This window comes from Lissotriton vulgaris, chromosome 6 (genome assembly GCF_964263255.1).
Source record: "Lissotriton vulgaris chromosome 6, aLisVul1.2, whole genome shotgun sequence".
Classification (NCBI taxonomy): domain Eukaryota; kingdom Metazoa; phylum Chordata; class Amphibia; order Caudata; family Salamandridae; genus Lissotriton; species Lissotriton vulgaris.
Window position 1 is genome coordinate 944,359,883 of NC_141694.1, and position 13,613 is coordinate 944,373,495.

Consider the following 13,613-nt stretch of genomic DNA (forward strand, 5'->3'; position numbering starts at 1 on the left):
CCTACCGCCATATATATAAATCTGGTACACATTTTTTAAAGTTAATCCACCACTTACACTGGTTGATTTTTGCCCCCATTTTAGCTTCAAAGCCCAAATACTTATCAAAGAATCTGAATACTGAAACCAAGACTACTGAAGGTGAGCCATAAAGCTGGTCAAGGCACCAACTGCTTTATGGTGCATTCTTTGTGGTTATTCTGATGTTTCAGGTTTATTAGTCTTGTTGTTAATACAATCTTTGACGCTTCATCTGTGATGTAATTCGCCATGACACCGCCTCAGCTCCTCGAGTCAGAGTGCACACTCTGACTCGAGGAGCTGAGGTGACGTCACAGCGAATTATATCACAGATGAAGCATCAAAGATTGTCTAAATAACAAGACTAATAAACCTGAAACCCCAGAATAACCACAAAGGACGCCACCTTTATGGAAACCCAATGCGTGTTGGAATTATCACCGCATTTTAAGATCGATTTACTTACAAGAAATAGCCTTGAGAAAGTGGTGGGACAGTTTCCCAGTTACAACGAAACACGTGTTGGCTGTTGGAATACTTCCACTGAATAAAGTGACCAAAAGAGAAGAAAGAATATTTTCCTTCTGTTCATTGTTGCATCATATGTTGAAATGCATAACATATTTGTGTTATTTGAATTTTCTACGTGTGCTAGAGATTATTTTCTGTTCAAGAAGGCTGTGGCCTGTCATAAGGAGAGGGGTGGTTTCGCCTTACCTTATAGCACCGTTGAATATAGGGCTCTTTTGTGATACTCTGTGTGAATTTTCTATTTGGCACCTTTAACCTAAAAAGAATACCACTGCCTGGTTTATTTATGGTGCATGCTGTTCACGCACCACACATAAGACTATCATACCACCATCCATAGGCCCAATCCAACAGATTAGTGGACTCACATTAACATAGAGCAACCAGGCAAGGGCCCATCACATTCATATGTCACAGGATGGAATCCCCATTCACCCCCAATCAATGCCTGAAATTTGTAAGACTGCGACCTATCTAGGAGTACAAATCACCTCAAATATTAAAGAGTTAAATAAGATCAATTATAATAAACTAATGAAAACTACCACTTCGAATTTAAAAAAATGGCACCGACTCCCACTAAATTTAATCGGCAGAATAAATTTAATAAAAATGAAAATCATACCCAAATACTTATATTTATTCAGATCAATCCCTTTGGCACAAAATAGGCTTTTTTTCAAACAACTAGATAGCGTTTTCTGTAACTTTATTTGGGGTTATAAGAAAGCTAGGAGATCGCTAAAGATGTTAAAAAATCAAATCGGATCAGGCGGTCTCAATTTTCCTGATCTGAAACTCTACTTTTGGGCCTCATTTATAAGGCGTATTAGATCCTTATTAGATTCAGAGAATCTGCTTTTCTACCACCATTTACTTTTAAAAGAAGATTCCAAACAATTTTTACTTCGTATTACAGACCCCAACTTCTACAAAAGGGTTACATTTAAGACCGCACGGGATCTAGTAAAGATATGGAAAGATATACTTATCCACTGTAAAAGCACCATATTTCACACCCAATTAACCCTATGGGACAATCCTGGACTACCTAACATATTTAGTGATGGGGAATCCCGAAGGTGGCAAGCGAAAGGAATAGAGGTACTAGGGGACTTATATACTTCTCAAGGCATAATGGATTTCCGCACCTTAAAACAAATATATGGATTGTCCGATACACACGAGTTTAAATATAGGCAAATATACGACTTTTTAGTGCGGAAGAACAGAATTAAAGTCTTATCGAGCGGGGGTATTTGGGATATCTTAAACTCAAAAAAGGAGAAATCTATAATCAGTTTGGCATATAAGATCTTTATAGATTTAAGAACGGATGATAATGAAATATTAGCTAATAAATGGAATGTAAAACTGGGAACCAACATAACAGGAAAACAAATAAGCAATTCATACACTAACATTCATTACTATGTAAGATCCTCTAGTCTACGTCTACAGCAATACGGAACCATATATATGCTATACTATACACCAGAAAAGATTTCTAAATGGGCTTCAAATAACAATTTGGGAGAGAAAACCAAGTGTCCAAAATGTGATGAATATGCAGCAGATCTTATACATATGCTGTTCACATGTCCAAAACTTGGGAAGTTCTGGGAAGAAGTGGGGAAAATTTTAGCTATAAAAAATGTTTCCAGCATACCAATAACAGCCCCTATGGTAATATTAGGTCTACATACCACAAATCAACCACACTCCGTATTGTTATCTATCTTACTTTCCTGTGCTAAACTAACTCTAGCTAGAGCTTGGGTCAGCCCTAACCCACCCAACGCCTTGGAATGGTGGTATTTGGTTAATGAAATCAAAACTATGGAATGTATGTTAGCAGAACTTAGAGGTGTCAAATCGTTGCAGAAATATGAGAAAATCTGGGGGAAATTAGAATTGAATTGAATTGACATTTAGTTTTGATTTATGTTTAGTACTGTTATTTTATAAGATGAGAACAGACTATGTATTTATATGATGAACTTGCTTAATTTGAAATAATATCTGAATGTTTTTGCAACTTCATACCAGGTGAAAATAATAAAATATTAAAAAAAAAAAAAAAGGAATCCCCATTCACGATGACCTCTCAAGAAGTCATTATCCAAATTGCATACAAACACACCACAAACAAACATCTATAAACGCATATGTCCACACATGTTGATAGTTGATGCATCCACAACCTTCACAAATGAAAAAACTGTTTGACTACATTGTACTACCTGTCAAGTAAATGCCTCCATTCTGAACATTACCGAACACTTGCATAGTGTATCTTTACTAATGACTTCCATGACAGCCACATGAGACTCAGGAAAACATGTCTTATATGCTTCTTTAGCGCACTCACTGTGGTAAACACAACTCCTTCCAGTTTGTGGATGCAAATTGGCGATATCCGAGTATGCCTTTGAGGCCTACATTTCTCATACTGAGTGAACAAATCTACCTTTGAAATGAAGGCAAACATGCTGTGGAATACTGCCTAACTTCTCTAACGAGAACATCATAAACTAAGAAGACCTGTAGTTTTTGAGATACAGCGTAGTCAGTGAGAATGTAGCATATGCCACATCCACTGTTATGTGCAGTGATGTGACTGTAATGCACATGTCAAACAGGAAGCTGAACATATACTAAATTTTGATGGAGGATAAACATGGCAAACGGGAAAAATATTTTACCCATATGTGTAGTGTTTGGTGTAAAGTTTTCTGCAATATTATGATTTATTTTTTTACAAAACACACAATCACCTGAGATGGTATCATGTGGCCAATTCAAGAGCAGTCAGGACTGATCCATGGTGTAACATAATTTAAGAACCAAGCGTTCAGCGGTGTGTTGAGTGCACTCTTTTTAGAAATGATGCATGTGTGTGGAGGCAAGTCATTCCGCCCTTTTGGAGCCAATTAGGAGAAGTCTATTCTTACTGTTCTGGTGTTGCCTATTCTGATCAAAGGCATCTGGAAGGTTGCTGAAACCTGAGGTGATATTGAGGTATGCTGGACCAGTGCTATGTAAGACTTTGAATGTGTGTTTCAGGAGTTTCAAAAGTGTTGTGGATTTGGAGTCAGTGAAGGTGATTCAGGGCCAGGTGTGTGCATGTTGGGATGTTGAAGGAGGAGACTGCCTGCTGCATTCAGTATGGGTTGGAGTCATTGTCTTAGTTGAGTGAGGAAGTAATTCAGTATCGGGTGGAGTGTGGTGCCAATGGGTTTAAATTCGTAGGTGAAGATGAAGTGATGACATGAGTATCTGTACTACTTTTACTATTGGCCTACTACCTATGCAATATTCCTGTGAAAGCACACTTAGCCTACGCTTTTCTTACCCACTCATGTCTTTGACCTCATCAGAGTCCTGACTAACCTTGTATACTTGTCAAGTGAACCTGTACTAACACCTTTAGTCCCTAGCTACTTGAAGCTTAGGAGAACGTGTCTTTTAAGCACGTTCAGTGCACTCACTGTGCCAAATCCAACTCCTTCCGGTTTGTGGATGCGAGTTAGGGGTGTCCAAGTATGTCTGCTTAACCAACATTCCTTGAACTGACTGAGTGAGTATATATACCTTTGAAACTCAAGCATATATGCTGAGTAATACTGCCTAAACTCCCTAAAGTAATTACCGAAACAAATGTCCTGTGGGACTCATTCACCGTCACTTCATCTTTTGCTTTGAAAGTATGAAAACTCAATTAGTAACTTCTATCACAACCACTATTATTGAAAAAGGGTACAGGACACAATATCTTGTATGATCATTCCTTTCACATCTTAAGTATAAGGACAATATATATTTCATTATGTCTAAATGTTAGTGCAGATGACGCAGCGCTCAGACAGTGAACAAGTATATATACAACAACATAAAAACAAGAGAGTGAACAGATCCCAAGGATGCAGAGGATTTTATATCAAACAAATATGAGTGGAGATCCTGTCTGTTAATATGTGGTATCTTGTGGAAAATCTTAACATGTTTTGAAAGCAACTTAGGGAGGGGATGCGAACGGTTCAACCTGAAATTATTCTTCGGGTCTTAACAGAGCAAAAGTCAACTGACTAAAGTTCCCTATAAATTGCGGAAATCTTGGGACCTTCATTAAGAAACCTGTAAGCAATATGTGCAAGAATATTTCAAGACAGAGTCTACAATGTATACCGGGCTCATCGGTTAGTCAGACAGCTCTGGTGGGGGTAAACAAATTATTCAGGAGAAGCACACTTTTGTATTATGTGGAGAAAGTGGTCACACCTACATATACAAGAGTGTTCCTAGACAAAGCCAAAAATGCCAAATGGGCCACTCGGTTCCTTAAATGGTCTGGCAGAGGTAAATGGATTACTTGGGAAAAGCATACCTTTGCACTGTGTCATGCCGCCGCATGATCTGCAATGATGTAGATGGCATGACAAAATGCAAAGGTGTGCTTTTTTCCTGACTAATTCTAGTACTTCTCATGAATCTCTGATTATGTTTGTTTAATATAAAATCATATACAACCTTGAAATCTGTTCACTGTCTTGTTTGATGTGTTGTATTCATATTAGTTCATTGTTTGAGCACTGCATTGTCTGCACTAATTTTGATACATACTGAAATGTATATTGTCCTGATATTAAAATGTGAAAATGATTATCATACAAGAAACTGAATCCTGTATCCTTTTTCAATAACATTGATTATGATACAAGTTATTAATTGAGTTTGCACACTTTTAACACCTTGGCTGCTAGAGCTATTTTCCTCCGGTGCTTAATTGTTGTAGAGCCCATAGTGCATGACGAGCTCAGCTCGTCATCAGCACTGCTCCACTGTGCCTCATGACGAGCTGAGCTCGTCATGAGCATCGAAGGGGTTAAAGCAAGTAGAATTGTTGTTGAATAAGTCCCTTAGGACATTTGTTTGACGTAATACACTTACTCTGGTTCTCGTGGGCAATCAGAGTGAGGCTTGTGTTGCATATATAATTTCCCTAAATAGCACTTCAAAACCTAATCAAGACAATGCAATTTTGCCACATAGGGTACTCGATTGACCATTATGTGCAGTGTGGGGATTATAATGCACTTGTCAATCAGCGAACAGAGCACCTACCATATTCTGACAGCAGATAAAGCTGTAAAGCAGGCCATAAGCAGGTCTATGATTTCCTCAAATAGAGGAACACAATTTCTACAGCTGCTTGCCTAGTGAAGTAATGGCCCATAGAAGTTAAGTATCCATGCATAGCCATTGAAAGATTTATCTAACAGCAGCTCCACCTCTCTCAAATTCCTAAATCTTAACTTTTGTATGGTACAACATAAAGCAAGTTGGACAAAACAGGGCTGCCTGATATGGGCCCTAGGGACAGTAACACAACTGTACTGCCTCTTTCATTGCTTAGAGCAGACTCTGCAACAGTGATACGGTTGAGTCTTTTTTGCTGTTTCAGGAATGCGATCAGAAAAATATTGATCCTGCCACCTCGCCAAATCCACCAGGGCATATGAACTGGAGGTTGATGCTTCTGTTGCAGTCAAACTTTCAATGATGGTCAACTGAAAGTCAAGGAAATACATGAGTCTTCCTGTGGTGGTCTGACAATAAACAACATACACACTGTATGTTGCCATCTGGATCAGGTGGGTGGGTAAACAGTAGGCCCAGGCGGTAAATTCCGTCCAGCTCGCAGAATATGTGGAATTTGGTAGTGCGACTACACAAATTCCGCCCACCCCTAGTAAACAGTTTCTTATACCAAGTGCAAGTTTTATGTCTCACATTTTATGGGTTAAGAACCTAAAATATTAATAATAAGCAAGCTTGGAAAGCGCCTGGTTACACCCATTGGTGTGTCCCCACGCTGCGGCACAAACTCATCAAGGGGCAAGAACCCAGGTAACTGGGCCTTATACACAGAAGAGCCAGGTTATTAGTTGCTTCTGGAAGAGAGACTCAGATGGTTCAGAACATAGGGAGAGAGGAAGTTTATTCCATTGCTTAGAGGCCAGATAGCTGAAGGAGTGGGCTCCCATTTTCGATCTTTTAACTTTAGGGATCTTGACCAAGTAGGTCCCAGTTAATCTCAGATGCCGAGTAGGAATGTAAGGGGTGAGAAGATTGTGTAAGTAGCAAGGCCTTTTCCCCTGCAAGATGCGGTGACTAATACACAAGCTTTTGAAGAGTATTCTTTCCCTAAGTGGGAGCCAATGTAGGGAAGAGAGAGCTTTCCTAATGGAGGCTCTCCTGGGAAGCATAAGAACAAGGCGAGCAGCTGCGTTCTGAATGCATTGAAGGCTGTGCAGGCATTTATTAGTTGCTCCTACGTATAGAACATTTCTGTAGTCCAGGTGAGATGTAACTAACGCATGGACTAGGATTTTCCTGGCTGAGGTGGGGAGCACATCCAGAGTTTTCTGTGGTACCCTCAAAACTCCAAAGCACTTCCCGCCACCTTTTTGGTGTGAGCCCCAAAGGAGAGATTGGATTCTAGCCATATGCCTAAGTTTTTCACTTGATAACTTGGGGCAAGGGTGGGGCCGAAAATTTGTGGCCACCACGCCGATGGCCAGATAGAGGGAGATTCCACTAGAATCTCTGTTTTGCTGCCATTTAGTTTAAGTAGTTTTTTGTCATCCAAGAGGATGGGTCCTGTAGGCATGTAGAGAAGTTCGAGGCTGCTGTCTTGGAGGATTGTGACACTGAGACCACCAATTGTGTGTCATCTGAATATGACACAACGGTGATACTGCGCCTTTTTATAATCTCTGCTAATAGGGCAATATAAAGTTATATTGCCCTAGATTAAAAAGAATGTGGCTCAGTATGGAGCCTTGAGGGACCCTTTGGGATAGTGCAATACTTTTGGAGTAATGTGGTCATTGGGCCACTTGAAAGCTCTGGTCCTGCACGAAAGCATCCAGCCAGTTTAGCGCCATTTTAGGCAGCCCGCCTTCCTTAAGAGGGTGTAAAAGCAGCTAATGAGACACCGGGTCAAAGGCCGCACTGAGGTTCAAAACGATCAGTGCTACCATCTGGCCATCATCTGCAAGTCTGCGTTTTGTCTCTGTTGTCAAGAGCAGCACAGACTCTGTGGAGAACATAGCCTTAAAGCCTAATTGTGTGGGGTGAATAGGGCATGTTGGTTAATATGGTGGGGAATTAAGTATTAACCACTTTCTCTACTATTTTGTCAAAATATGGTTGTTCTTCTCCACTCCGCCCAGGTCTGCCCATGTACTAGTTGTAATCAAGTATACAGGTAGGTTTGTGAACTTCGTCCATCTGACCACAAACCGTGATGGGGAAAGTGCTCTCATCATCAATTGTTCAATTGTAATGAGCACCTACACATCAGACCTATCAGAGAACTTGACTGTGAGTTTGAGGGATATCTGGAACTTTTTACAAACAAGCTCATGTAGGAATCCTTTACGGCGCCAACGAACTGTACCAGATGTTCCAGTGACAGCTTTGTACTGCTCATTGAACAGTTCTACTCCTGTATATAATCTGTCCACATAAAGGTTATAACCTTTGTGAAAGAGTGGCTGGACAAGCTCCCTTGCAATCTTTCCTGTAAAACTTAGCATGGAAGGGCAACCTAAAGAGTTTCGAGTGGAGTCTTTCCCTTTATACATTCTCAAGCTGTGCACATTGTGGTACTGCAAATCCGGGCCCCGCCGTTTTACAGATATCGAGGTCCAACACTCGTGTCATAAAATATCGTCGTACCATGACGAATTTGGTATCCACGAACCGGTAATGATTAGGGCATTATCCCCATGCATTTGCGTCACGATTGGGCGATGCTAACACCCTTAAATCGTAGTTTCCGTCCCGAACCCTCGGACTCCATTTTGTAAACGGCATCCATCTTATGGCTTGCCCTCATATAAGTCAATTGATTAAAGCCGAGCTTGATCTAAAAGGACACGTCCTTTGTAGCTGACTTCCCCATGACCTGGCCGAAGCTGGCTCCACCGCCTCCAGCCAAGCCTGTTTGGGCAGCTCCTCGCCCAGTGGCCGAACAAGATATCATCAAGGCACAACATGTCATAAACCATCCACTACATACAGACCCTGTTTTTCCATACACATACACCTGTCCATGATTTTTGTTTATGACCCGTTTTATGATGGGAGGGTGCCCGACCTTATTGGTGTTTCATCGATATCTGATGGGAGTTCTGGATCTGGCGGGGTAATCCATCACCAACTGGACATCTAAAATATGTGCTGACCAGCATGACTTCGCTCTTTGTATTATTGCAGAAATATTTGTATAGCCATATCATAAACTCAAGAATTCTTGCCTACAGCTGTTATTTCTGTATATAAGGAGAAGGCTGGTTCTGTAAAAACGAACAGTCTCCTGAGAACTTACGGCCCGTGTTGTCGTACTTCTAGGACGCATGTTACTTGGTTGCAGCCAATAAAACTCGATCACTGACTTCAACTAGAAGACTCTGCGTTTCTGTAAGTCCAGAACAGGGAGAACTCAGAGGTCTTCGGATGTGATCCCCTGGCACCACCGGGTCTCTAAAAACCCGGCACCTCAACATAGACAGTAGAGATCTCACACAGCATGTACAATTTGATTCTATAGCTAGCTCACAATGTACTGTTTGAACAGCAGCCACTCTTTGTACACCGTCAAGGACTATTGGATAGCTACATTCTTTCCCAGGGTATAAATCTCTGGAAACCCGGCAGACAAATTTTCCATGAAAGGCAGAATTTTTAACAATCTGTTGTTCTCTGGATGGTCCTGAGGCAGTACAGCAGAATTGTCATTGAAATAGAGCATGTGCTGCAATAGCAAAAAACAATCTCTGCTCATGTACGGTGCAAAGATAGGGGTTACCCAAACCTTGCAAGTAGACCAGTAGGACTGCATGCTTAGTTTCTGCACTAACCCCATATTGAGCCTAAGGACCAGAAATATCTTTAACTCCTCAAGTGGGAATCCACTAGTGTGTCCTAGAATGAGGCCCTTTTATGCCTCCACGCTCCCTCAGATATTGTTCAGCACACAAGTTTGTTTGCTGTACAATTGGCTTAAGGATATCAACATCTAAAAAGAGATGAATATAGTCAATTGGCAAAAATTGCCTGCATTACCTTTACATCCAGTAGTGTCAGTGAAAGGTGGAATTTTGGGCTTCGCTCAATTGGGAAGTTGCCAAGAGGGTGCAGAGACAGAATATCGAGTTGCACAATTATCTAGTCATTAATTTCATGGGTCAGAAATACTGACAGAAAGAATATTGTGGTCAAGAATATCGACTTAAGGTATGTAATACAGATTTAAAAAATATCAAAGTGTTTAATATCATTTGCAAAAATATAGTTGTATAATATTGTTTTTTATTATTGTTATGTATTTTAGTATATATTGTTTATGTATGTGATGTATTTTTTTGTATAAGAATTGTTTGTATTTTTAATATGTGTTAGGTTTTTAGTAGTTATTAATTTTATTTTAAATTTGCGCATTTAGACGCCCATTAGGATGGCGGGCGGATTGCCCCCGCCAGGCTGGCGGCAGCCACCGCTGGCCTAGCGGGGGCAATCCGCCCGCCATCCTCACCTAAATGACCCTACGCCATATTAGGATGGCTGGGGGGACCGCTGTGGACAGAAAGACCGTCCACCGCTTTTCCGCCCCGGTCTTGCGACCGGGGTTGAAAAGGTCCAATATGGTGGCGGTGTCTAATAGACACCGCCAGCCATATTAGCATGGGCTTGCAGAGATGTCTTTCAGTGGCGGTGATGCTGCCACGGAAAGGCATACGGTATTCACTTTGGGGGCCCCCCTGTGGGTCCCCCGAGTGAAGGAGAGGTGGGGGTGCACACTGGGGGTACCTGTGGTACCCCCCTGCATTTGCATAAACAAAGTGGTAGGCATTGAGCGTTGCCTGCCGCTTTGTTTATGCAAATGCATACGTGCATTTTTAGCATTGTGGCGGGGGGTGCTGAGAGCACCGCCCGCCACAATGCTAAAAATGCAGGATGCGCCAGCAACAGTGGTCACCTGCCCTTATGGCGGGCGGTCCCAATCACCGATGGGATCTTAATGACCCCCATAGTTCCATAGCGGGTTGTGTGTTTATAGGGTAATCGGGTTGGAAGTAATTTAATTATATTACATTTATTATTAATTTTTTATTTAGATTTTGCGTTCTTTGTTCCATAGCAGGCTGTGGGTTTATAGGGGAATATGGTGGGAATCAATTTAATTATATTACATATATTGATTAATTTGTATGTATTCATATTTGTTTAATTTAGATGTTATTTTGTTAAATGTGAAAAGTAATTTTATTATTAATGAATTCATGATTGGTTCTTAATGTTAAATAATGAACTGGTAATTAATTATGGTAATTTTGTAATTAATGTTAGGTGTGTGTTGTGTTGTGTATAGGTGTAAAGTGTGGGCATTAAATTATTTTTGATATATGAATTAATAGTTGGTTGGTAATTCATTTGACTTATTAGGTTTGTAATTCATTTTGGTAATTGTGTAATTAATTTTAGGAGTCTGTTGTGGTTTTTATAGGTGAAAAGGGTGGGAAGTAATTTATTTTGAATTGATTAATTAATAATTGGTTCTTAATTTTAATCAATTAATTGGTAATTAATTATGGTAATTTCTAATTAATTTAAGGTGTGAGTTGTGGTATTCATAGGAGTAAAGGGTGGGAAGTAATCTGTGTATTTCTTAATGATATTTCCTGATTCGGGAAAAACCGCTCCGAATAGCCGTTGTGAGGGTTTTTCCCGTACGAATCGTACCCTGCATTGTCCCCCGTACGTACGACGAAGTACGATTCGTTCCTGGAGCTGGACTCCGTACGAATCGTACAGAGACCAGACGAATCAAATCCCCGTACGATTCTCCCTCGGAACCCGCTGTACACGACATCTGTACGCTTCGCGGCTGCTTTTTCTGACCCGGCAAGTACGATTCGTGTCGGGTACACACAGTACGACCCTTTTTCTACGGGAGCTGAAAACAGCCGTAAAAGCAGAGTTCAACCGAATAACAGGTACGATCCGCGCCCCCGGGTACAGTGCGTACACACCATGATAGCAGGGGTACAGTGCGTACCCCTGCGATCGCGGGGTGTACGCACCGTACCCCGCGATCTTGGGGTGTACGCACCGTGCCCCATGTTCTCTGGGTGTACGGTGCGTACACTCTTCGATCGCGGGGTACGGTGCATACACCCCAAGATCGCAGGGGTACGCACCGTACCCCTGCTATCATGGGGTGTATGCACCATACGGTGTGTAAGTGATTGTGTGCTTTTCTGTACGAATCGTCCTTACCTGATGTGGACCGTACCAATCGCGTCCTCATACCCCGGTCTGGATCGTACTCGTTGGGTCGTACGACATGTGTACGAGTCGTACGGTTCACTGTTTCAGCCTTGCAATACGTACGGATCGCTACGATTCGGACGGATTGACGGAATATGGATCGTACTACGTGACTCGGACAGACCGGTATGATTCGTACGGCGATGGCTCCGGATGAAAATCGTACTAGGGTTTTTTTTCAGGATCGGAATCGGCCCCATAGTAGTTAATTAATGTTCATTTTTGATACTTATTTTGGGTAATTTATTTTTGTGTGTGTTGTTTTTACTTTTAAAGGGGTAAAAGGTGGGTATTGAATACATTTTAATTATTGAATTATTAGTTGCTAATAGTAGTAGTTTTTATTTTTAAAATAAGATTTAATTGTGTTTTTTTATAGTTTAATTTAGGTGTGTGTTGAGGATATTATAGTGTTAATTAATGTTTATTAGTTTTTTCCTGTTTTTATTTCATTCTCAATTATGTCATTTATGTAAATACATTTAATTAAAAATGTTGAAGTGTTTTGTTATTGGTGTGGCGTTATATGGTAGGTTTTTTGTTAAAAAATGTATGATTTTATTTTATATAAGGTTTGTAAGGTTCTTATATATGTAATTAGTATTATAATATGGGTTCTTTTTATCTTTAATACATTTGTAAATTTATTTATTTGTGTTTATTAATATAATAATTATTATTACGTTTCTAATATGTATATATTTTAAGTGTTTGAGTGTGAATAATATTTTTTTTCTCTACTATCCGACACTTTCCCTACTGTTGTATTCACTGGAGTGGGAATCGTAATTTTTACCTCTTCGCTATCTTGCAATTTCCCTACTGTTGCACTCACTGGAGTTGGAATAGTAATATTTACAAACTCTGTGTTAAGTAAAAGGCAGGAGTATTGTTCTAAATCAGTCTGTGGTGTGTGCATCTGTGAAATTTGTGCAACAGTAAATCTGCAGGTTCTTCAAAGGCACTAAAAAGACTAAAAAAAGGCACAGTATTACTCCACCTTGCCACATACCAAATTCCACAGCATATTTTTGTCATGGCTTATGCAAACCATTTGTCATAGCTTATGCAAAAAGTCATTGCTGCGGGATAGCCTGTATAAAACTAATTTCATAAAGCCAAAAATGTACCTTTGATTTCAATAAGTACATTCACATTATTACCCCATGCCAATTTGTGTACAGTCATGCTCCTTGTGAAAACAGTGCATCATCCCATTAGAAAAAATCCCAATGTTCAATACACCTAAATGAGGTTTGTATGGAAGCTTTAAAAAACTGATCCCTACCACTTAGGAACTCAGGCCTCTGATCTCCTGTCAAATTACCCATCTGAAATGCACTCAGCCAAACCAAATACCGACTACAATAGCATATTGTCTTCCCTTAAGCATGAACTACATCCAAACAAACAAAATAGATTGTAAAAGCCAGCTCTCTTGTCTCACAAGCACTAAATGAGGAACATAATCAAGTTTGTTCCTTAAAACAAAGCTGATGAGAAAGGCTGTCAAATTCATATTATACCTCACTGCAGCTAAGAATTTTTTTGAATAAAACATTTTAAAATCTAAAATTGCCTATATTAATTCCAAGATTAACTCTGCCATAAACAGACTAGTAAAACTCTTTGACATATTTTGCCAGGTCACTTATCTTTCA

General features: G+C 40.2%; 1 protein-coding gene across 2 annotated transcripts in view; it reads left to right on the forward strand.

Annotated features, from left to right (window-relative positions):
* Positions 1-13,613, forward strand: part of TPD52L1 (TPD52 like 1) — a 1,161,028-nt gene that overhangs the window by 929,137 nt on the left and 218,278 nt on the right. The gene's annotated exons all lie outside the window — the stretch shown is intronic.